Genomic DNA, 22160 nt, shown 5'->3' with positions numbered 1-22160 from the left:
ACTGCAACGGCTAGAGGCACTGGCCGCCTGCTGTGCCCTTCCCTTAACATGCTGCCTGCCATACCTGTCCTGACGGACCGCTTGCCTTGTCAGTCCCTCGACGGGTGGCATGACATTGGGGGACTGACACGGCAATTGGCACATCGGCGGACTGACATGGTAATCAGGGGACCGACACGCCAAGTGACCCTTCAGGGGACTGCAATGGCGCCCTTCGGGGGACTGCAACGGAGCCCTTCGGGAGACTGCAACGGCTAGAGGCCCTGGCCGCCTGCTGTGCCCTTCCCCCAACATGCTGCCTGCCATACCTGTCCTGACAGACCGCTTGCCTTGTCAGTCCCTCAACGGGTGGCATGACATTGGGGGACTGAAACGGCAAGTGGCACATCGGCGGACTGACATGGCAATCAGGGGACCGACACGGCAAGTGGCCCTTCGGGGGACTGCAACGGCGCCCTTCGGGGGGACTGCAACGGAGCCCTTCGGGGGGACTGCAACGGAGCCCTTCGGGGGGACTGCAACGGCGCCCTTCGGGGGGACTGCAACGGCGCCCTTCGGGGGGACTGCAACGGCGCCCTTCGGGGGACTGCAATGGCTAGAGGCACTGGCCGCCTGCTGTGCCCTTCCCCCAACATGCTGCCTGCCATACCTGTCCTGACGGACCGCTTGCCTTGTCAGTCCCTCGACGGGTGGCATGACATTGGGGGACTGACAGGGCAAGTGGCACATCGGCGGACTGACATGGCAATCAGGGGACCGACACGCCAAGTGACCCTTCAGGGGACTGCAACGGCGCCCTTCGGGGGACTGCAACGGAGCCCTTCGGGGGACTGCAACGGAGCCCTTCGGGGGACTGCAACGGAGCCCTTCGGGAGACTGCAACGGAGACCTTCGGGAGACTGCAACGGAGACCTTCGGGAGACTGCAACGGAGCCCTTCGGGAGACTGCAACGGAGCCCTTCGGGGAACTGCAACGGAGCCCTTCGGAGGACTGCAACGGCGCCCATCGGGGGACTGCAACGGCGCCCTTCGGAGGGACTGCAACGGAGCTTTTCGAAGGGACTGCAACGGAGCCCTTCGGGGGACTGCAACGGAGCCCTTCGGGGGACTGCAACGGCGCCCATCGGGAGACTGCAACGGAGCCCTTCGGGAGACTGCAACGGAGCCCTTCGGGGAACTGCAACGGAGCCCTTCGGGGAACTGCAACGGAGCCCTTCGGGGAACTGCAACGGAGCCCTTCGGGGAACTGCAACGGAGCCCTTCGGGGAACTGCAACGGAGCCCTTCGGGGAACTGCAACGGAGCCCTTCGGGGAACTGCAACGGAGCCCTTCGGGGAACTGCAACGGAGCCCTTCGGGGAACTGCAACGGAGCCCTTAGGGGGGACAGCAACAGAGCCCTTAGGGGGGACTGCAACGGAGCCCTTTGAGGGACTGCAACGGGGCCCTTCGGGGGACTGCAACGGAGCCCTTCGGGAGACTGCAACGGCTAGAGGCCCTGGCCGCCTGCTGTGCCCTTCCCCCAACATGCTGCCTGCCATACCTGTCCTGACAGACCGCTTGCTTTGTCAGTCCCTCAACGGGTGGCATGACATTGGGGGACTGAAACGGCAAGTGGCACATCGGCGGACTGACATGGCAATCAGGGGACCGACACGGCAAGTGGCCCTTCGGGGGACTGCAACGGAGCCCTTCGGGGGGACTGCAACGGCGCCCTTCGGGGGGACTGCAACGGCGCCCTTCGGGGGGACTGCAACGGCGCCCTTCGGGGGACTGCAACAGAGCCCTTCAGGGGACTGCAGCGGCTAGAGGCCCTGGCCGCCTGCTGTGCCCTTCCCCCAACATGCTGCCTGCCATACCTGTCCTGAGAGACCGCTTGCCTTGTCAGTCCCTCAACGGGTGGCATGACATTGGGGGACTGAAACGGCAAGTGGCACATCGGTGGACTGACATGGCAATCAGGGGACCGACACGGCAAGTGGCCCTTCAGGGGACTGCAACGGCGCCCTTCGGGGGGACTGCAACGGAGCCCTTCGGGGAACTGCAACGGAGCCCTTCGGGGGGACTGCAACGGCGCCCTTCGGGGGGACTGCAACGGCTAGAGGCACTGGCCGCCTGCTGTGCCCTTCCCTTAACATGCTGCCTGCCATACCTGTCCTGACGGACCGCTTGCCTTGTCAGTCCCTCGACGGGTGGCATGACATTGGGGGACTGACACGGCAATTGGCACATCGGCGGACTGACATGGTAATCAGGGGACCGACACGCCAAGTGACCCTTCAGGGGACTGCAATGGCGCCCTTCGGGGGACTGCAACGGAGCCCTTCGGGAGACTGCAACGGCTAGAGGCCCTGGCCGCCTGCTGTGCCCTTCCCCCAACATGCTGCCTGCCATACCTGTCCTGACAGACCGCTTGCCTTGTCAGTCCCTCAACAGGTGGCATGACATTGGGGGACTGAAACGGCAAGTGGCACATCGGCGGACTGACATGGCAATCAGGGGACCGACACGGCAAGTGGCCCTTCGGGGGACTGCAACGGAGCCCTTCGGGGGGACTGCAACGGCGCCCTTCGGGGGGACTGCAATGGCGCCCTTCGGGGGGACTGCAACGGCGCCCTTCGGGGGGACTGCAACGGCGCCCTTCGGGGGGACTGCAACGGCGCCCTTCGGGGGGACTGCAACGGCGCCCTTCGGGGGGATTACAACGGAGCCCTTCGGGGGGATTGCAACGGAGCCCTTCGGGGGACTGCAACGGAGCCCTTCGGGGGACTGCAGCGGCTAGAGGCCCTGGCCGCCTGCTGTGCCCTTCCCCCAACATGCTGCCTGCCATACCTGTCCTGACGGACCGCTTACCTTTCAGTCCCTCGATGGGTAGCATGACATTGGGGGACTGACACGGCAAGTGGCACATCGGCGGACTGACATGGCAATCAGGGGACCGACACGCCAAGTGACCCTTCAGGGGACTGCAACGGCGCCCTTCGGGGGACTGCAACGGAGCCCTTCGGGGGACTGCAACGGAGCCCTTCGGGAGACTGCAACGGAGACCTTCGGGAGACTGCAACGGAGACCTTCGGGAGACTGCAACGGAGCCCTTCGGGAGACTGCAACGGAGCCCTTCGGGGAACTGCAACGGAGCCCTTCGGAGGACTGCAACGGCGCCCATCGGGGGACTGCAACGGCGCCCTTCGGAGGGACTGCAACGGAGCTTTTCGAAGGGACTGCAACGGATCCCTTCGGGAGACTGCAACGGAGCCCTTCGGGGGACTGCAACGGAGCCCTTCGGGGGACTGCAACGGAGCCCTTCGGGGGACTGCAACGGAGCCCTTCGGGGGACTGCAACGGAGCCCTTCGGGGGACTGCAACGGCGCCCATCGGGAGACTGCAACGGAGCCCTTCGGGAGACTGCAACGGAGCCCTTCGGGAGACTGCAACGGAGCCCTTCGGGGAACTGCAACGGAGCCCTTCGGGGAACTGCAACGGAGCCCTTCGGGGAACTGCAACGGAGCCCTTCGGGGAACTGCAACGGAGCCCTTCGGGGAACTGCAACGGAGCCCTTCGGGGAACTGCAACGGAGCCCTTCGGGGAACTGCAACGGAGCCCTTCGGGGAACTGCAACGGAGCCCTTCGGGGAACTGCAACGGAGCCCTTCGGGGAACTGCAACGGAGCCCTTCGGGGAACTGCAACGGAGCCCTTAGGGGGGACAGCAACAGAGCCCTTAGGGGGGACTGCAACGGAGCCCTTTGAGGGACTGCAACGGGGCCCTTCGGGGGACTGCAACGGAGCCCTTCGGGAGACTGCAACGGCTAGAGGCCCTGGCCGCCTGCTGTGCCCTTCCCCCAACATGCTGCCTGCCATACCTGTCCTGACAGACCGCTTGCTTTGTCAGTCCCTCAACGGGTGGCATGACATTGGGGGACTGAAACGGCAAGTGGCACATCGGCGGACTGACATGGCAATCAGGGGACCGACACGGCAAGTGGCCCTTCGGGGGACTGCAACGGAGCCCTTCGGGGGGACTGCAACGGCGCCCTTCGGGGGGACTGCAACGGCGCCCTTCGGGGGGACTGCAACGGCGCCCTTCGGGGGGACTGCAACGGCGCCCTTCGGGGGACTGCAACAGAGCCCTTCAGGGGACTGCAGCGGCTAGAGGCCCTGGCCGCCTGCTGTGCCCTTCCCCCAACATGCTGCCTGCCATACCTGTCCTGAGAGACCGCTTGCCTTGTCAGTCCCTCAACGGGTGGCATGACATTGGGGGACTGACACGGCAAGTGGCACATCGGTGGACTGACATGGCAATCAGGGGACCGACACGGCAAGTGGCCCTTCAGGGGACTGCAACGGCGCCCTTCGGGGGGACTGCAACGGAGCCCTTCGGGGAACTGCAACGGAGCCCTTCGGGGGGACTGCAACGGCGCCCTTGGGGGGACTGCAACGGCTAGAGGCACTGGCCGCCTGCTGTGCCCTTCCCTTAACATGCTGCCTGCCATACCTGTCCTGACGGACCGCTTGCCTTGTCAGTCCCTCGACGGGTGGCATGACATTGGGGGACTGACACGGCAATTGGCACATCGGCGGACTGACATGGTAATCAGGGGACCGACACGCCAAGTGACCCTTCAGGGGACTGCAATGGCGCCCTTCGGGGGACTGCAACGGAGTCCTTCGGGAGACTGCAACGGCTAGAGGCCCTGGCCGCCTGCTGTGCCCTTCCCCCAACATGCTGCCTGCCATACCTGTCCTGACAGACCGCTTGCCTTGTCAGTCCCTCAACGGGTGGCATGACATTGGGGGACTGAAACGGCAAGTGGCACATCGGCGGACTGACATGGCAATCAGGGGACCGACACGGCAAGTGGCCCTTCGGGGGACTGCAACGGAGCCCTTCGGGGGGACTGCAACGGCGCCCTTAGGGGGGACTGCAACGGCGCCCTTCGGGGGGACTGCAACGGCGCCCTTCGGGGGGACTGCAACGGCGCCCTTCGGGGGGATTGCAACGGAGCCCTTCGGGGGGATTGCAACGGAGCCCTTCGGGGGACTGCAACGGAGCCCTTCGGGGGACTGCAGCGGCTAGAGGCCCTGGCCGCCTGCTGTGCCCTTCCCCCAACATGCTGCCTGCCATACCTGTCCTGACGGACCGCTTACCTTTCAGTCCCTCGACGGGTAGCATGACATTGGGGGACTGACACGGCAAGTGGCACATCGGCGGACTGACATGGCGATCAGGGGACCGACACGGCAAGTGGCCCTTCAGGGGACTGCAACGGAGCCCTTCGGAGGGACTGCAACGGAGCTTTTCGAAGGGACTGCAACGGATCCCTTCGGGGGACTGCAACGGAGCCCTTCGGGGGACTGCAACGGAGCCCTTCGGGGGACTGCAACGGAGCCCTTCGGGGGACTGCAACGGCGCCCTTCGGGAGACTGCAACGGAGCCCTTCGGGAGACTGCAACGGAGCCCTTCGGGAGACTGCAACGGAGCCCTTCGGGAGACTGCAACGGAGCCCTTCGGGAGACTGCAACGGAGCCCTTCGGGAGACTGCAACGGAGCCCTTCGGGAGACTGCAACGGAGCCCTTCGGGGAACTGCAACGGAGCCCTTCGGGGAACTGCAACGGAGCCCTTCGGGGAACTGCAACGGAGCCCTTCGGGGAACTGCAACGGAGCCCTTCGGGGAACTGCAACGGAGCCCTTAGGGGGGACAGCAACGGAGCCCTTCGGGGGACTGCAACGGAGCCCTTTGGGGGACTGCAACGGGGCCCTTCGGGGGACTGCAACGGAGCCCTTCGGGAGACTGCAACGGCTAGAGGCCCTGGCCGCCTGCTGTGCCCTTCCCCCAACATGCTGCCTGCCATACCTGTCCTGACAGACCGCTTGCCTTGTCAGTCCCTCAACGGGTGGCATGACATTGGGGGACTGAAACGGCAAGTGGCACATCGGCGGACTGACATGGCAATCAGGGGACCGACACGGCAAGTGGCCCTTCGGGGGACTGCAACGGAGCCCTTCAGGGGGACTGCAACGGCGCCCTTTGGGGGGACTGCAACGGCGCCCTTCGGGGGGACTGCAACGGCGCCCTTCGGGGGGATTGCAACGGCGCCCTTCGGGGGGATTGCAACGGAGCCCTTCGGGGGACTGCAACGGAGCCCTTCGGGGGACTGCAACGGAGCCCTTCGGGGGACTGCAACGGAGCCCTTCGGGGGACTGCAACGGCTAGAGGCCCTGGCCGCCTGCTGTGCCCTTCCCCCAACATGCTGCCTGCCATACCTGTCCTGACGGACCGCTTACCTTGTCAGTCCCTCGACGGGTAGCATGACATTGGGGGACTGACACGGCAAGTGGCACATCGGCGGACTGACATGGCAATCAGGGGACCGACACGGCAAGTGGCCCTTCAGGGGACTGCAACGGAGCCCTTCGGGGGGACTGCAACGGAGCCCTTCGGAGGACTGCAACGGCGCCCATCGGGGGACTGCAACGGCGCCCATCGGGGGACTGCAACGGCGCCCTTCGGAGGGACTGCAACGGAGCTTTTCGAAGGGTCTGCAACGGATCCCTTCGGGGGACTGCAACGGAGCCCTTCGGGGGACTGCAACGGCGCCCATCGGGAGACTGCAACGGAGCCCATCGGGAGAGTGCAACGGAGCCCTTCGGGAGACTGCAACGGAGCCCTCCGGGAGACTGCAACGGAGCCCTTCGGGGAACTGCAACGGAGCCCTTCGGAGGACTGCAACGGCGCCCATCGGGGGACTGCAACGGCGCCCATCGGGGGACTGCAACGGCGCCCATCGGGGGACTGCAACGGCGCCCTTCGGAGGGACTGCAACGGAGCTTTTCGAAGGGTCTGCAACGGAGCCCTTCGGGGGACTGCAACGGAGCCCTTCGGGGGACTGCAACGGCGCCCATCGGGAGACTGCAACGGAGCCCATCGGGAGAGTGCAACGGAGCCCTTCGGGAGACTGCAACGGAGCCCTCCGGGAGACTGCAACGGAGCCCTTCGGGGAACTGCAACGGAGCCCTTCGGGGAACTGCAACGGAGCCCTTCGGGGAACTGCAACGGAGCCCTTCGGGGAACTGCAACGGAGCCCTTCGGGGAACTGCAACGGAGCCCTTCGGGGAACTGCAACGGAGCCCTTCGGGGAACTGCAACGGAGCCCTTCGGGGAACTGCAACGGAGCCCTTCGGGGGGACTGCAACGGAGCCCTTCGGGGGGACTGCAACGGAGCCCTTCGGGGGGACTGCAACGGAGCCCTTAGGGGGGACTGCAACGGAGCCCTTAGGGGGGACTGCAACGGAGCCCTTAGGGGGGACTGCAACGGAGCCCTTAGGGGGGACTGCAACGGAGCCCTTAGGGGGGACTGCAACGGAGCCCTTCGGGGGACTGCAACGTAGCCCTTCGGGGGACTGCAACGGCTAGAGGCCCTGGCCGCCTGCTGTGCCCTTCCCCCAACATGCTGCCTGCCATACCTGTCCTGACGGACCGCTTACCTTGTCAGTCCCTCGACGGGTAGCATGACATTGGGGGACTGACACGGCAAGTGGCACATGGCGGACTGACATGGCAATCAGGGGACCGACACGGCAAGTGGCCCTTCGGGGGACTGCAACGGCGCCCTTCGATGGACTGCAACGGAGCCCTTCGGGGGACTGCAACGGAGCCCTTAGGGGGGACTGCAACGGAGCCCTTCGGGGGACTGCAACGGAGCCCTTAGGGGGGACTGCAACGGAGCCCTTAGGGGGGACTGCAACGGAGCCCTTTGGGGAACTGCAACGGAGCCCATCGGGGGACTGCAACTGAGCTTTTCGGAGGGACTGCAACGGAGCTTTTCGTAGGGACTGCAACGGATCCCTTCGGGGGACTGCAACGGAGCCCTTCGGGGGACTGCAACGGCGCCCTTCGGGAGACTGCAACGGAGCCCTTCGGGAGACTGCAACGGAGCCCTTCGGGAGACTGCAACGGAGCCCTTCGGGAGACTGCAACGGAGCCCTTCGGGAGACTGCAACGGAGCCCTTCGGGAGACTGCAACGGAGCCCTTCGGGAGACTGCAACGGAGCCCTTCGGGAGACTGCAACGGAGCCCTTCGGGAGACTGCAACGGAGCCCTTCGGGGAACTGCATCGGAGCCCTTCGGGGAACTGCAACGGAGCCCTTCGGGGAACTGCAACGGAGCCCTTCGGGGAACTGCAACGGAGCCCTTCGGGGGGACTGCAACGGCGCCCTTTGGGGGGACTGCAACGGCGCCCTTCGGGGGGACTGCAACGGCGCCCTTCGGGGGGACTGCAACGGCGCCCTTCGGGGGGATTGCAACGGAGCCCTTCGGGGGACTGCAACGGAGCCCTTCGGGGGACTGCAACGGCTAGAGGCCCTGGCCGCCTGCTGTGCCCTTCCCCCAACATGCTGCCTGCCATACCTGTCCTGACGGACCGCTTACCTTGTCAGTCCCTCGACGGGTAGCATGACATTGGGGGACTGACACGGCAAGTGGCACATCGGCGGACTGACATGGCAATCAGGGGACCGACACGGCAAGTGGCCCTTCAGGGAACTGCAACGGCGCCCTTCGGGGGGACTGCAACGGAGCCCTTCGGGGGGACTGCAACGGAGCCCTTCGGAGGACTGCAACGGCGCCCATCGGGGGACTGCAACGGCGCCCTTCGGAGGGACTGCAACGGAGCTTTTTGAAGGGTCTGCAACGGATCCCTTTGGGGGACTGCAACGGCGCCCATCGGGGGACTGCAACGGAGCCCATCGGGAGACTGCAACGGAGCCCATCGGGAGACTGCAACGGAGCCCATCGGGAGACTGCAACGGAGCCCATCGGGAGACTGCAACGGAGCCCATCGGGAGACTGCAACGGAGCCCATCGGGAGACTGCAACCGAGCCCATCGGGAGACTGCAACGGAGCCCATCGGGAGACTGCAACGGAGCCCTTCGGGGAACTGCAACGGAGCCCTTCGGGGAACTGCAACGGAGCCCTTCGGGGAACTGCAACGGAGCCCTTCGGGGAACTGCAACGGAGCCCTTCGGGGAACTGCAACGGAGCCCTTCGGGGAACTGCAACGGAGCCCTTCGGGGAACTGCAACGGAGCCCTTCGGGGAACTGCAACGGAGCCCTTCGGGGAACTGCAACGGAGCCCTTAGGGGGGACAGCACCGGAGCCCTTCGGGGAACTGCAACGGAGCCCTTCGGGGAACTGCAACGGAGCCCTTCGGGGAACTGCAACGGAGCCCTTCGGGGAACAGCAACGGAGCCCTTCGGGGAACAGCAACGGAGCCCTTCGGGGAACAGCAACGGAGCCCTTCGGGGAACAGCAACGGAGCCCTTCGGGGAACAGCAACGGAGCCCTTAGGGGAACAGCAACGGAGCCCTTAGGGGGGACAGCAACGGAGCCCTTAGGGGGGACAGCAACGGAGCCCTTAAGGGGGACTGCAACGGAGCCCTTCGGGGAACTGCAACGGAGCCCTTCGGGGAACTGCAACGGAGCCCATCGGGGGACTGCAACGGCGCCCTTCGGGGGACTGCAACGGAGCCCTTCGGGGGACTGCAACGGAGCCCTTCGGGGGACTGCAACGGCGCCCATCGGGGGACTGCAACGGAGCCCTTCGGGAGACTGCAACGGAGCCCTTCGGGAGACTGCAACGGAGCCCTTCGGGAGACTGCAACGGAGCCCTTCGGGAGACTGCAACGGAGCCCTTCGGGGAACTGCAACGGAGCCCTTCGGGGAACTGCAACGGAGCCCTTCGGGGAACTGCAACGGAGCCCTTCGGGGAACTGCAATGGAGCCCTTCGGGGAACTGCAACGGAGCCCTTCGGGGAACTGCAACGGAGCATTCGGGGGACTGCAACGGAGCGCTTTGGGGGGAATGCAACGAACCCCTTCAGGGGGACTACAACGGCTAGAGGCCCATCCGGGGGACTACAACGGTGGCAAGAGGCCCATCGGGGGACTACAACATTGGCAAAAGGCTCATCAGGGGTCTACACCGGCAAGAGGCCCATCAGGGAATTAGTTCATGCTACATTAGCACTATCCAGGAGCGCCACGGGGAGGCTTCCCAATGCTCCCATACAGCCAGGGTGCCGCGGTGCCCCAAGCTCTCACTGCCTGGAAACCACAGCGGCATCCTAGAGGGGGAGGCTGAAAGGTGCAGGCGATCCCCCCAAACATGGCCAGCGCCGGGAAGAGCAGCCCGCACCTGCCTCCCAAAAATAAAAAACATGTAGTCCCCCGATGGGCCGCTAGCCGTTGTAGTCCCCCGATGGGCCGCTAGCCATTGTAGGTAATTACAGCGGCTAGCGGCCCATCGGGGGACTACAACGGCTAGCGGCCCATCGGGGGACTACAACGGCTAGCGGCCCATCGGGGGACTACAACGGCTAGCGGCCCATCGGGGGACTACAACGGCTAGCGGCCCATCGGGGGACTACAACGGCTAGCGGCCCATCGGGGGACTACAACGGCTAGCGGCCCATCGGGGGACTACAACGGCTAGCGGCCCATCGGGGGACTACAACGGCTAGCGGCCCTTTGGGGGACTACAACGGCTAGCGGCCCATCGGGGGACTACAACGGCTAGCGGCCCATCGGGGGACTACAACGGAGCCCTTTGGGGGACTGCAACGGAGCCCTTTGGGGGACTGCAACGGGGCCCTTCAGGGGACTGCAACGGAGCCCTTCAGGGGACTGCAACGGAGCCCTTCAGGGGACTGCAACGGAGCCCTTCAGGGGACTGCAACGGAGCCCTTCAGGGGACTGCAACGGAGCCCTTCAGGGGACTGCAACGGAGCCCTTCGGGAGACTGCAACGGAGCCCTTCGGGAGACTGCAACGGCTAGAGGCCCTGGCCGCCTGCTGTGCCCTTCCCCCAACATGCTGCCTGCCATACCTGTCCTGACAGACCGCTTGCCTTGTCAGTCCCTCAACGGGTGGCATGACATTGGGGGACTGAAACGGCAAGTGGCACATCGGCGGACTGACATGGCAATCAGGGGACCGACACGGCAAGTGGCCCTTCGAGGGACTGCAACGGCGCTCTTCGGGGGGACTGCAATGGAGCCCTTAAGGGGGACAGCAACGGAGCCCTTCGGGGGACTGCAACGGCGCCCTTCGGGGGGACTGCAACGGCGCCCTTCGGGGGGACTGCAACGGCGCCCTTCGGGGGGACTGCAACGGCGCCCTTCGGGGGACTGCAACGGCGCCCTTCGGGGGACTGCAACGGAGCCCTTCGGGGGACTGCAACGGAGCCCTTCGGGGGACTGCAACGGCTAGAGGCACTGGCCGCCTGCTGTGCCCTTCCCCCAACATGCTGCCTGCCATACCTGTCCTGACAGACCGCTTGCCTTGTCAGTCCCTCAACGGGTGGCATGACATTGGGGGACTGAAACGGCAAGTGGCACATCGGCGGACTGACATGGCAATCAGGGGACCGACACGGCAAGTGGCCCTTCGGGGGACTGCAACGGAGCTCTTCGGGGGGACTGCAACGGCGCCCTTCGGGGAACTGCAACGGAGCCCTTCGGGGAACTGCAACGGAGCCCTTCGGGGAACTGCAACGGAGCCCTTCGGGGAACTGCAACGGAGCCCTTAGGGGGGACAGCACCGGAGCCCTTCGGGGAACTGCAACGGAGCCCTTCGGGGAACTGCAACGGAGCCCTTCGGGGAACTGCAACGGAGCCCTTCGGGGAACAGCAACGGAGCCCTTCGGGGAACAGCAACGGAGCCCTTCGGGGAACAGCAACGGAGCCCTTCGGGGAACAGCAACGGAGCCCTTCGGGGAACAGCAACGGAGCCCTTCGGGGAACAGCAACGGAGCCCTTCGGGGAACAGCAACGGAGCCCTTCGGGGAACAGCAACGGAGCCCTTCGGGGAACAGCAACGGAGCCCTTAGGGGGGACAGCAACGGAGCCCTTAGGGGGGACAGCAACGGAGCCCTTAAGGGGGACTGCAACGGAGCCCTTCGGGGAACTGCAACGGAGCCCATCGGGGGACTGCAACGGCGCCCTTCGGGGGACTGCAACGGAGCCCTTCGGGGGACTGCAACGGCGCCCATCGGGGGACTGCAACGGAGCCCTTCGGGAGACTGCAACGGAGCCCTTCGGGAGACTGCAACGGAGCCCTTCGGGAGACTGCAACGGAGCCCTTCGGGAGACTGCAACGGAGCCCTTCGGGGAACTGCAACGGAGCCCTTCGGGGAACTGCAACGGAGCCCTTCGGGGAACTGCAACGGAGCCCTTCGGGGAACTGCAACGGAGCCCTTCGGGGAACTGCAACGGAGCCCTTCGGGGAACTGCAACGGAGCATTCGGGGGACTGCAACGGAGCGCTTTGGGGGGAATGCAACGAACCCCTTCAGGGGGACTACAACGGCTAGAGGCCCATCGGGGGGACTACAACGGTGGCAAGAGGCCCATCGGGGGACTACAACATTGGCAAAAGGCTCATCAGGGGTCTACACCGGCAAGAGGCCCATCAGGGAATTAGTTCATGCTACATTAGCACTATCCAGGAGCGCCACGGGGAGGCTTCCCAATGCTCCCATACAGCCAGGGTGCCGCGGTGCCCCAAGCTCTCACTGCCTGGAAACCACAGCGGCATCCTAGAGGGGGAGGCTGAAAGGTGCAGGCGATCCCCCCAAACATGGCCAGCGCCGGGAAGAGCAGCCCGCACCTGCCTCCCAAAAATAAAAAACATGTAGTCCCCCGATGGGCCGCTAGCCGTTGTAGTCCCCCGATGGGCCGCTAGCCATTGTAGGTAATTACAGCGGCTAGCGGCCCATCGGGGGACTAAAACGGCTAGCGGCCCATCGGGGGACTACAACGGCTAGCGGCCCATCAAGGGACTACAACGGCTAGCGGCCCATCGGGGGACTACAACGGCTAGCGGCCCATCGGGGGACTACAACGGCTAGCGGCCCATCGGGGGACTACAACGGCTAGCGGCCCATCGGGGGACTACAACGGCTAGCGGCCCATCGGGGGACTACAACGGCTAGCGGCCCTTTGGGGGACTACAACGGCTAGCGGCCCATCGGGGGACTACAACGGCTAGCGGCCCATCGGGGGACTACAACGGAGCCCTTTGGGGGACTGCAACGGGGCCCTTCAGGGGACTGCAACGGAGCCCTTCAGGGGACTGCAACGGAGCCCTTCAGGGGACTGCAACGGAGCCCTTCAGGGGACTGCAACGGAGCCCTTCAGGGGACTGCAACGGAGCCCTTCAGGGGACTGCAACGGAGCCCTTCGGGAGACTGCAACGGAGCCCTTCGGGAGACTGCAACGGCTAGAGGCCCTGGCCGCCTGCTGTGCCCTTCCCCCAACATGCTGCCTGCCATACCTGTCCTGACAGACCGCTTGCCTTGTCAGTCCCTCAACGGGTGGCATGACATTGGGGGACTGAAACGGCAAGTGGCACATCGGCGGACTGACATGGCAATCAGGGGACCGACACGGCAAGTGGCCCTTCGAGGGACTGCAACGGCGCTCTTCGGGGGGACTGCAATGGAGCCCTTAAGGGGGACAGCAACGGAGCCCTTCGGGGGACTGCAACGGCGCCCTTCGGGGGGACTGCAACGGCGCCCTTCGGGGGGACTGCAACGGCGCCCTTCGGGGGGACTGCAACGGCGCCCTTCGGGGGACTGCAACGGCGCCCTTCGGGGGACTGCAACGGAGCCCTTCGGGGGACTGCAACGGAGCCCGTCGGGGGACTGCAACGGCTAGAGGCACTGGCCGCCTGCTGTGCCCTTCCCCCAACATGCTGCCTGCCATACCTGTCCTGACAGACCGCTTGCCTTGTCAGTCCCTCAACGGGTGGCATGACATTGGGGGACTGAAACGGCAAGTGGCACATCGGCGGACTGACATGGCAATCAGGGGACCGACACGGCAAGTGGCCCTTCGGGGGACTGCAACGGAGCTCTTCGGGGGGACTGCAACGGCGCCCTTCAGGGGGATTGCAACGGAGCCCTTCGGGGGACTTCAACGGAGCCCTTCGGGGGACTGCAACGGCTAGAGGCCCTGGCCGCCTGCTGTGCCCTTCCCCCAACATGCTGCCTGCCATACCTGTCCTGACGGACCGCTTACCTTGTCAGTCCCTCGACGGGTAGCATGACATTGGGGGACTGACACGGCAAGTGGCACATCGGCGGACTGACATGGCAATCAGGGGACCGACACGGCAAGTGGCCCTTCAGGGGACTGCAACGGCGCCCTTCGGGGGGACTGCAACGGAGCCCTTCGGGGGGACTGCAACGGAGCCCTTCGGGGGGACTGCAACGGCGCCCATCGGGGGACTGCAACGGCGCCCTTCGGAGGGACTGCAACGGAGCTTTTCGAAGGGTCTGCAACGGATCCCTTCGGGGGACTGCAACGGAGCCCTTCGGGGGACTGCAACGGAGCCCATCGGGGGACTGCAACGGAGCCCATCGGGGGACTGCAACGGAGCCCATCGGGGGACTGCAACGGAGCCCATCGGGGGACTGCAACGGCGCCCTTCGGGGGACTACAACGGAGCCCTTCGGGGGACTACAACGGAGCCCTTCGGGGGACTGCATCGGAGCCCTTCGGGGGACTGCAACGGAGCCCTTCGGGGGACTGCAACGGAGCCCTTCGGGGGACTGCAACGGAGCCCTTCGGGGGACTGCAACGGAGCCCTTCGATGGACTGCAACGGAGCCCTTCCGGGGACTGCAACGGAGCCCTTCGGGGGACTGCAACGGAGCCCTTCGGGGGGACTGCAACGGAGCCCTTAGGGGGGACTGCAACGGAGCCCTTCGGGGGACTGCAACGGATCCCTTCGGGGGACTGCAACGGAGCCCTTCGGGGGACTGCAACGGCGCCCTTCGGGAGACTGCAACGGAGCCCTTCGGGAGACTGCAACGGAGCCCTTCGGGAGACTGCAACGGAGCCCTTCGGGAGACTGCAACGGAGCCCTTCGGGAGACTGCAACGGAGCCCTTCGGGAGACTGCAACGGAGCCCTTCGGGAGACTGCAACGGAGCCCTTCGGGAGACTGCAACGGAGCCCTTCGGGAGACTGCAACGGAGCCCTTCGGGAGACTGCAACGGAGCCCTTCGGGAGACTGCAACGGAGCCCTTCGGGGAACTGCAACGGAGCCCTTCGGGGAACTGCAACGGAGCCCTTCGGGGAACTGCAACGGAGCCCTTCGGGGAACTGCAACGGAGCCCTTCGGGGAACTGCAACGGAGCCCTTCGGGGAACTGCAACGGAGCCCTTCGGGGAACTGCAACGGAGCCCTTAGGGGGGACAGCAACGGAGCCCTTAGGGGGGACAGCAACGGAGCCCTTCGGGGGACTGCAACGGAGCCCTTTGGGGGACTGCAACGGGGCCCTTCGGGGGACTGCAACGGAGCCCTTCGGGAGACTGCAACGGCTAGAGGCCCTGGCCGCCTGCTGTGCCCTTCCCCCAACATGCTGCCTGCCATACCTGTCCTGACAGACCGCTTGCCTTGTCAGTCCCTCAACGGGTGGCATGACATTGGGGGACTGAAACGGCAAGTGGCACATCGGCGGACTGACATGGCAATCAGGGGACCGACACGGCAAGTGGCCCTTCGGGGGGACTGCAACGGCGCCCTTTGGGGGGACTGCAACGGCGCCCTTTGGGGGGACTGCAACGGCGCCCTTCGGGGGGACTGCAACGGCGCCCTTCGGGGGGACTGCAACGGAGCCCTTCGGGGGGACTGCAACGGAGCCCTTCGGGGGACTGCAACGGCTAGAGGCCCTGGCCGCCTGCTGTGCCCTTCCCCCAACATGCTGCCTGCCATACCTGTCCTGACGGACCGCTTACCTTGTCAGTCCCTCGACGGGTAGCATGACATTGGGGGACTGACACGGCAAGTGGCACATCGGCGGACTGACATGGCAATCAGGGGACCGACACGGCAAGTGGCCCTTCGAGGGACTGCAACGGCGCTCTTCGGGGGGACTGCAATGGAGCCCTTAAGGGGGACAGCAACGGAGCCCTTCGGGGGACTGCAACGGCGCCCTTCGGGGGGACTGCAACGGCGCCCTTCGGGGGGACTGCAACGGCGCCCTTCGGGGGGACTGCAACGGCGCCCTTCGGGGGGACTGCAACGGCGCCCTTCGGGGGACTGCAACGGCGCCCTTCGGGGGACTGCAACGGAGCCCTTCGGGGGACTGCAACGGAGCCCTTCGGGGGACTGCAACGGCTAGAGGCACTGGCCGCCTGCTGTGCCCTTCCCCCAACATGCTGCCTGCCATACCTGTCCTGACAGACCGCTTGCCTTGTCAGTCCCTCAACGGGTGGCATGACATTGGGGGACTGAAACGGCAAGTGGCACATCGGCGGACTGACATGGCAATCAGGGGACCGACACGGCAAGTGGCCCTTCGGGGGACTGCAACGGAGCTCTTCGGGGGGACTGCAACGGCGCCCTTCGGGGAACTGCAACGGAGCCCTTCGGGGAACTGCAACGGAGCCCTTCGGGGAACTGCAACGGAGCCCTTCGGGGAACTGCAACGGAGCCCTTAGGGGGGACAGCACCGGAGCCCTTCGGGGAACTGCAACGGAGCCCTTCGGGGAACTGCAACGGAGCCCTTCGGGGAACAGCAACGGAGCCCTTCGGGGAACAGCAACGGAGCCCTTCGGGGAACAGCAACGGAGCCCTTCGGGGAACAGCAACGGAGCCCTTCGGGGAACAGCAACGGAGCCCTTCGGGGAACAGCAACGGAGCCCTTCGGGGAACAGCAACGGAGCCCTTCGGGGAACAGCAACGGAGCCCTTAGGGGGGACAGCAACGGAGCCCTTAGGGGGGACAGCAACGGAGCCCTTAAGGGGGACTGCAACGGAGCCCTTCGGGGAACTGCAACGGAGCCCATCGGGGGACTGCAACGGCGCCCTTCGGGGGACTGCAACGGAGCCCTTCGGGGGACTGCAACGGCGCCCATCGGGGGACTGCAACGGAGCCCTTCGGGAGACTGCAACGGAGCCCTTCGGGAGACTGCAACGGAGCCCTTCGGGAGACTGCAACGGAGCCCTTCGGGAGACTGCAACGGAGCCCTTCGGGGAACTGCAACGGAGCCCTTCGGGGAACTGCAACGGAGCCCTTCGGGGAACTGCAACGGAGCCCTTCGGGGAACTGCAACGGAGCCCTTCGGGGAACTGCAACGGAGCATTCGGGGGACTGCAACGGAGCGCTTTGGGGGGAATGCAACGAACCCCTTCAGGGGGACTACAACGGCTAGAGGCCCATCGGGGGGACTACAACGGTGGCAAGAGGCCCATCGGGGGACTACAACATTGGCAAAAGGCTCATCAGGGGTCTACACCGGCAAGAGGCCCATCAGGGAATTAGTTCATGCTACATTAGCACTATCCAGGAGCGCCACGGGGAGGCTTCCCAATGCTCCCATACAGCCAGGGTGCCGCGGTGCCCCAAGCTCTCACTGCCTGGAAACCACAGCGGCATCCTAGAGGGGGAGGCTGAAAGGTGCAGGCGATCCCCCCAAACATGGCCAGCGCCGGGAAGAGCAGCCCGCACCTGCCTCCCAAAAATAAAAAACATGTAGTCCCCCGATGGGCCGCTAGCCGTTGTAGTCCCCCGATGGGCCGCTAGCCATTGTAGGTAATTACAGCGGCTAGCGGCCCATCGGGGGACTAAAACGGCTAGCGGCCCATCGGGGGACTACAACGGCTAGCGGCCCATCAAGGGACTACAACGGCTAGCGGCCCATCGGGGGACTACAACGGCTAGCGGCCCATCGGGGGACTACAACGGCTAGCGGCCCATCGGGGGACTACAACGGCTAGCGGCCCATCGGGGGACTACAACGGCTAGCGGCCCATCGGGGGACTACAACGGCTAGCGGCCCTTTGGGGGACTACAACGGCTAGCGGCCCATCGGGGGACTACAACGGCTAGCGGCCCATCGGGGGACTACAACGGAGCCCTTTGGGGGACTGCAACGGAGCCCTTTGGGGGACTGCAACGGGGCCCTTCAGGGGACTGCAACGGAGCCCTTCAGGGGACTGCAACGGAGCCCTTCAGGGGACTGCAACGGAGCCCTTCAGGGGACTGCAACGGAGCCCTTCAGGGGACTGCAACGGAGCCCTTCAGGGGACTGCAACGGAGCCCTTCGGGAGACTGCAACGGAGCCCTTCGGGAGACTGCAACGGCTAGAGGCCCTGGCCGCCTGCTGTGCCCTTCCCCCAACATGCTGCCTGCCATACCTGTCCTGACAGACCGCTTGCCTTGTCAGTCCCTCAACGGGTGGCATGACATTGGGGGACTGAAACGGCAAGTGGCACATCGGCGGACTGACATGGCAATCAGGGGACCGACACGGCAAGTGGCCCTTCGAGGGACTGCAACGGCGCTCTTCGGGGGGACTGCAATGGAGCCCTTAAGGGGGACAGCAACGGAGCCCTTCGGGGGACTGCAACGGCGCCCTTCGGGGGGACTGCAACGGCGCCCTTCGGGGGGACTGCAACGGCGCCCTTCGGGGGTACTGCAACGGCGCCCTTCGGGGGACTGCAACGGCGCCCTTCGGGGGACTGCAACGGAGCCCTTCGGGGGACTGCAACGGAGCCCGTCGGGGGACTGCAACGGCTAGAGGCACTGGCCGCCTGCTGTGCCCTTCCCCCAACATGCTGCCTGCCATACCTGTCCTGACAGACCGCTTGCCTTGTCAGTCCCTCAACGGGTGGCATGACATTGGGGGACTGAAACGGCAAGTGGCACATCGGCGGACTGACATGGCAATCAGGGGACCGACACGGCAAGTGGCCCTTCGGGGGACTGCAACGGAGCTCTTCGGGGGGACTGCAACGGCGCCCTTCAGGGGGATTGCAACGGAGCCCTTCGGGGGACTTCAACGGAGCCCTTCGGGGGACTGCAACGGCTAGAGGCCCTGGCCGCCTGCTGTGCCCTTCCCCCAACATGCTGCCTGCCATACCTGTCCTGACGGACCGCTTACCTTGTCAGTCCCTCGACGGGTAGCATGACATTGGGGGACTGACACGGCAAGTGGCACATCGGCGGACTGACATGGCAATCAGGGGACCGACACGGCAAGTGGCCCTTCAGGGGACTGCAACGGCGCCCTTCGGGGGGACTGCAACGGAGCCCTTCGGGGGGACTGCAACGGAGCCCTTCGGGGGGACTGCAACGGCGCCCATCGGGGGACTGCAACGGCGCCCATCGGGGGACTGCAACGGCGCCCTTCGGAGGGACTGCAACGGAGCTTTTCGAAGGGTCTGCAACGGATCCCTTCGGAAGACTGCAACGGAGCCCATCGGGGGACTGCAACGGAGCCCATCGGGGGACTGCAACGGAGCCCATCGGGGGACTGCAACGGAGCCCATCGGGGGACTGCAACGGCGCCCTTCGGGGGACTACAACGGAGCCCTTCGGGGGACTACAACGGAGCCCTTCGGGGGACTGCATCGGAGCCCTTCGGGGGACTGCATCGGAGCCCTTCGGGGGACTGCAACGGAGCCCTTCGGGGGACTGCAACGGAGCCCTTCGATGGACTGCAACGGAGCCCTTCCGGGGACTGCAACGGAGCCCTTCGGGGGACTGCAACGGAGCCCTTCGGGGGGACTGCAACGGAGCCCTTCGGGGGGACTGCAACGGAGCCCTTAGGGGGGACTGCAACGGAGCCCTTCGGGGGACTGCAACGGATCCCTTCGGGGGACTGCAACGGAGCCCTTCGGGGGACTGCAACGGCGCCCTTCGGGAGACTGCAACGGAGCCCTTCGGGAGACTGCAACGGAGCCCTTCGGGAGACTGCAACGGAGCCCTTCGGGAGACTGCAACGGAGCCCTTCGGGAGACTGCAACGGAGCCCTTCGGGAGACTGCAACGGAGCCCTTCGGGAGACTGCAACGGAGCCCTTCGGGAGACTGCAACGGAGCCCTTCGGGAGACTGCAACGGAGCCCTTCGGGAGACTGCAACGGAGCCCTTCGGGAGACTGCAACGGAGCCCTTCGGGAGACTGCAACGGAGCCCTTCGGGGAACTGCAACGGAGCCCTTCGGGGAACTGCAACGGAGCCCTTCGGGGAACTGCAACGGAGCCCTTCGGGGAACTGCAACGGAGCCCTTCGGGGAACTGCAACGGAGCCCTTCGGGGAACTGCAACGGAGCCCTTCGGGGAACTGCAACGGAGCCCTTCGGGGAACTGCAACGGAGCCCTTCGGGGAACTGCAACGGAGCCCTTCGGGGAACTGCAACGGAGCCCTTCGGGGAACTGCAACGGAGCCCTTAGGGGGGACAGCAACGGAGCCCTTAGGGGGGACAGCAACGGAGCCCTTCGGGGGACTGCAACGGAGCCCTTTGGGGGACTGCAACGGGGCCCTTCGGGGGACTGCAACGGAGCCCTTCGGGAGACTGCAACGGCTAGAGGCCCTGGCCGCCTGCTGTGCCCTTCCCCCAACATGCTGCCTGCCATACCTGTCCTGACAGACCGCTTGCCTTGTCAGTCCCTCAACGGGTGGCATGACATTGGGGGACTGAAACGGCAAGTGGCACATCGGCGGACTGACATGGCAATCAGGGGACCGACACGGCAAGTGGCCCTTCGGGGGGACTGCAACGGCGCCCTTTGGGGGGACTGCAACGGCGCCCTTCGGGGGGACTGCAACGGCGCCCTTCGGGGGGACTGCAACGGAGCCCTTCGGGGGACTGCAACGGCTAGAGGCCCTGGCCGCCTGCTGTGCCCTTCCCCCAACATGCTGCCTGCCATACCTGTCCTGACGGACCGCTTACCTTGTCAGTCCCTCGACGGGTAGCATGACATTGGGGGACTGACACGGCAAGTGGCACATCGGCGGACTGACATGGCAATCAGGGGACCGACACGGCAAGTGGCCCTTCGGGGGGACTGCAACGGCGCCCTTCGGGGGGACTGCAACGGAGCCCTTCGGGGGGACTGCAACGGAGCCCTTCGGAGGGACTGCAACGGCGCCCATCGGGGGACTGCAACGGCGCCCATCGGGGGACTGCAACGGCGCCCATCGGGGGACTGCAACGGCGCCCTTCGGAGGGACTGCAACGGAGCTTTTCGAAGGGTCTGCAACGGATCCCTTCGGGGGACTGCAACGGAGCCCTTCGGGGGACTGCAACGGAGCCCATCGGGGGACTGCAACGGAGCCCATCGGGGGACTGCAACGGAGCCCTTCGGGGGACTACAACGGAGCCCTTCGGGGGACTACAACGGAGCCCTTCGGGGGACTACAACGGAGCCCTTCGGGGGACTACAACGGAGCCCTTCGGGGGACTGCAACGGAGCCCTTCGGGGGACTGCAACGGAGCCCTTCGGGGGACTGCAACGGCGCCCTTCGGGGGACTGCAACGGCGCCCTTCGATGGACTGCAACGGAGCCCTTCCGGGGACTGCAACGGAGCCCTTCGGGGGACTGCAACGGAGCCCTTAGGGGGGACTGCAACGGAGCCCTTAGGGGGGACTGCAACAGAGCCCTTCGGGGGACTGCAACGGATCCCTTCGGGGGACTGCAACGGAGCCCTTCGGGGGACTGCAACGGCGCCCTTCGGGGGACTGCAACGGCGCCCTTCGGGAGACTGCAACGGCGCCCTTCGGGAGACTGCAACGGAGCCCTTCGGGAGACTGCAACGGAGCCCTTCGGGAGACTGCAACGGAGCCCTTCGGGAGACTGCAACGGAGCCCTTCGGGAGACTGCAACGGAGCCCTTCGGGAGACTGCAACGGAGCCCTTCGGGAGACTGCAACGGAGCCCTTCTGGAGACTGCAACGGAGCCCTTCTGGAGACTGCAACGGAGCCCTTCGGGGAACTGCAACGGAGCCCTTCGGGGAACTGCAACGGAGACCTTCGGGAGACTGCAACGGCTAGAGGCCCTGGCCGCCTGCTGTGCCCTTCCCCCAACATGCTGCCTGCCATACCTGTCCTGACAGACCGCTTGCCTTGTCAGTCCCTCAACGGGTGGCATGACATTGGGGGACTGAAACGGCAAGTGGCACATCGGCGGACTGACATGGCAATCAGGGGACCTACACGGCAAGTGGCCCTTTGGGGGGACTGCAACGGCGCCCTTTGGGGGGACTGCAACGGCGCCCTTCGGGGGGACTGCAACGGCGCCCTTCGGGGGGACTGCAACGGAGCCCTTCGGGGGGACTGCAACGGAGCCCTTCGGGGGACTGCAACGGCTAGAGGCCCT

This window comes from Hyperolius riggenbachi, chromosome 11 (assembly GCF_040937935.1).
Source record: "Hyperolius riggenbachi isolate aHypRig1 chromosome 11, aHypRig1.pri, whole genome shotgun sequence".
NCBI lineage: Eukaryota > Metazoa > Chordata > Amphibia > Anura > Hyperoliidae > Hyperolius > Hyperolius riggenbachi.
This window is presented reverse-complemented; position numbering follows the sequence as displayed.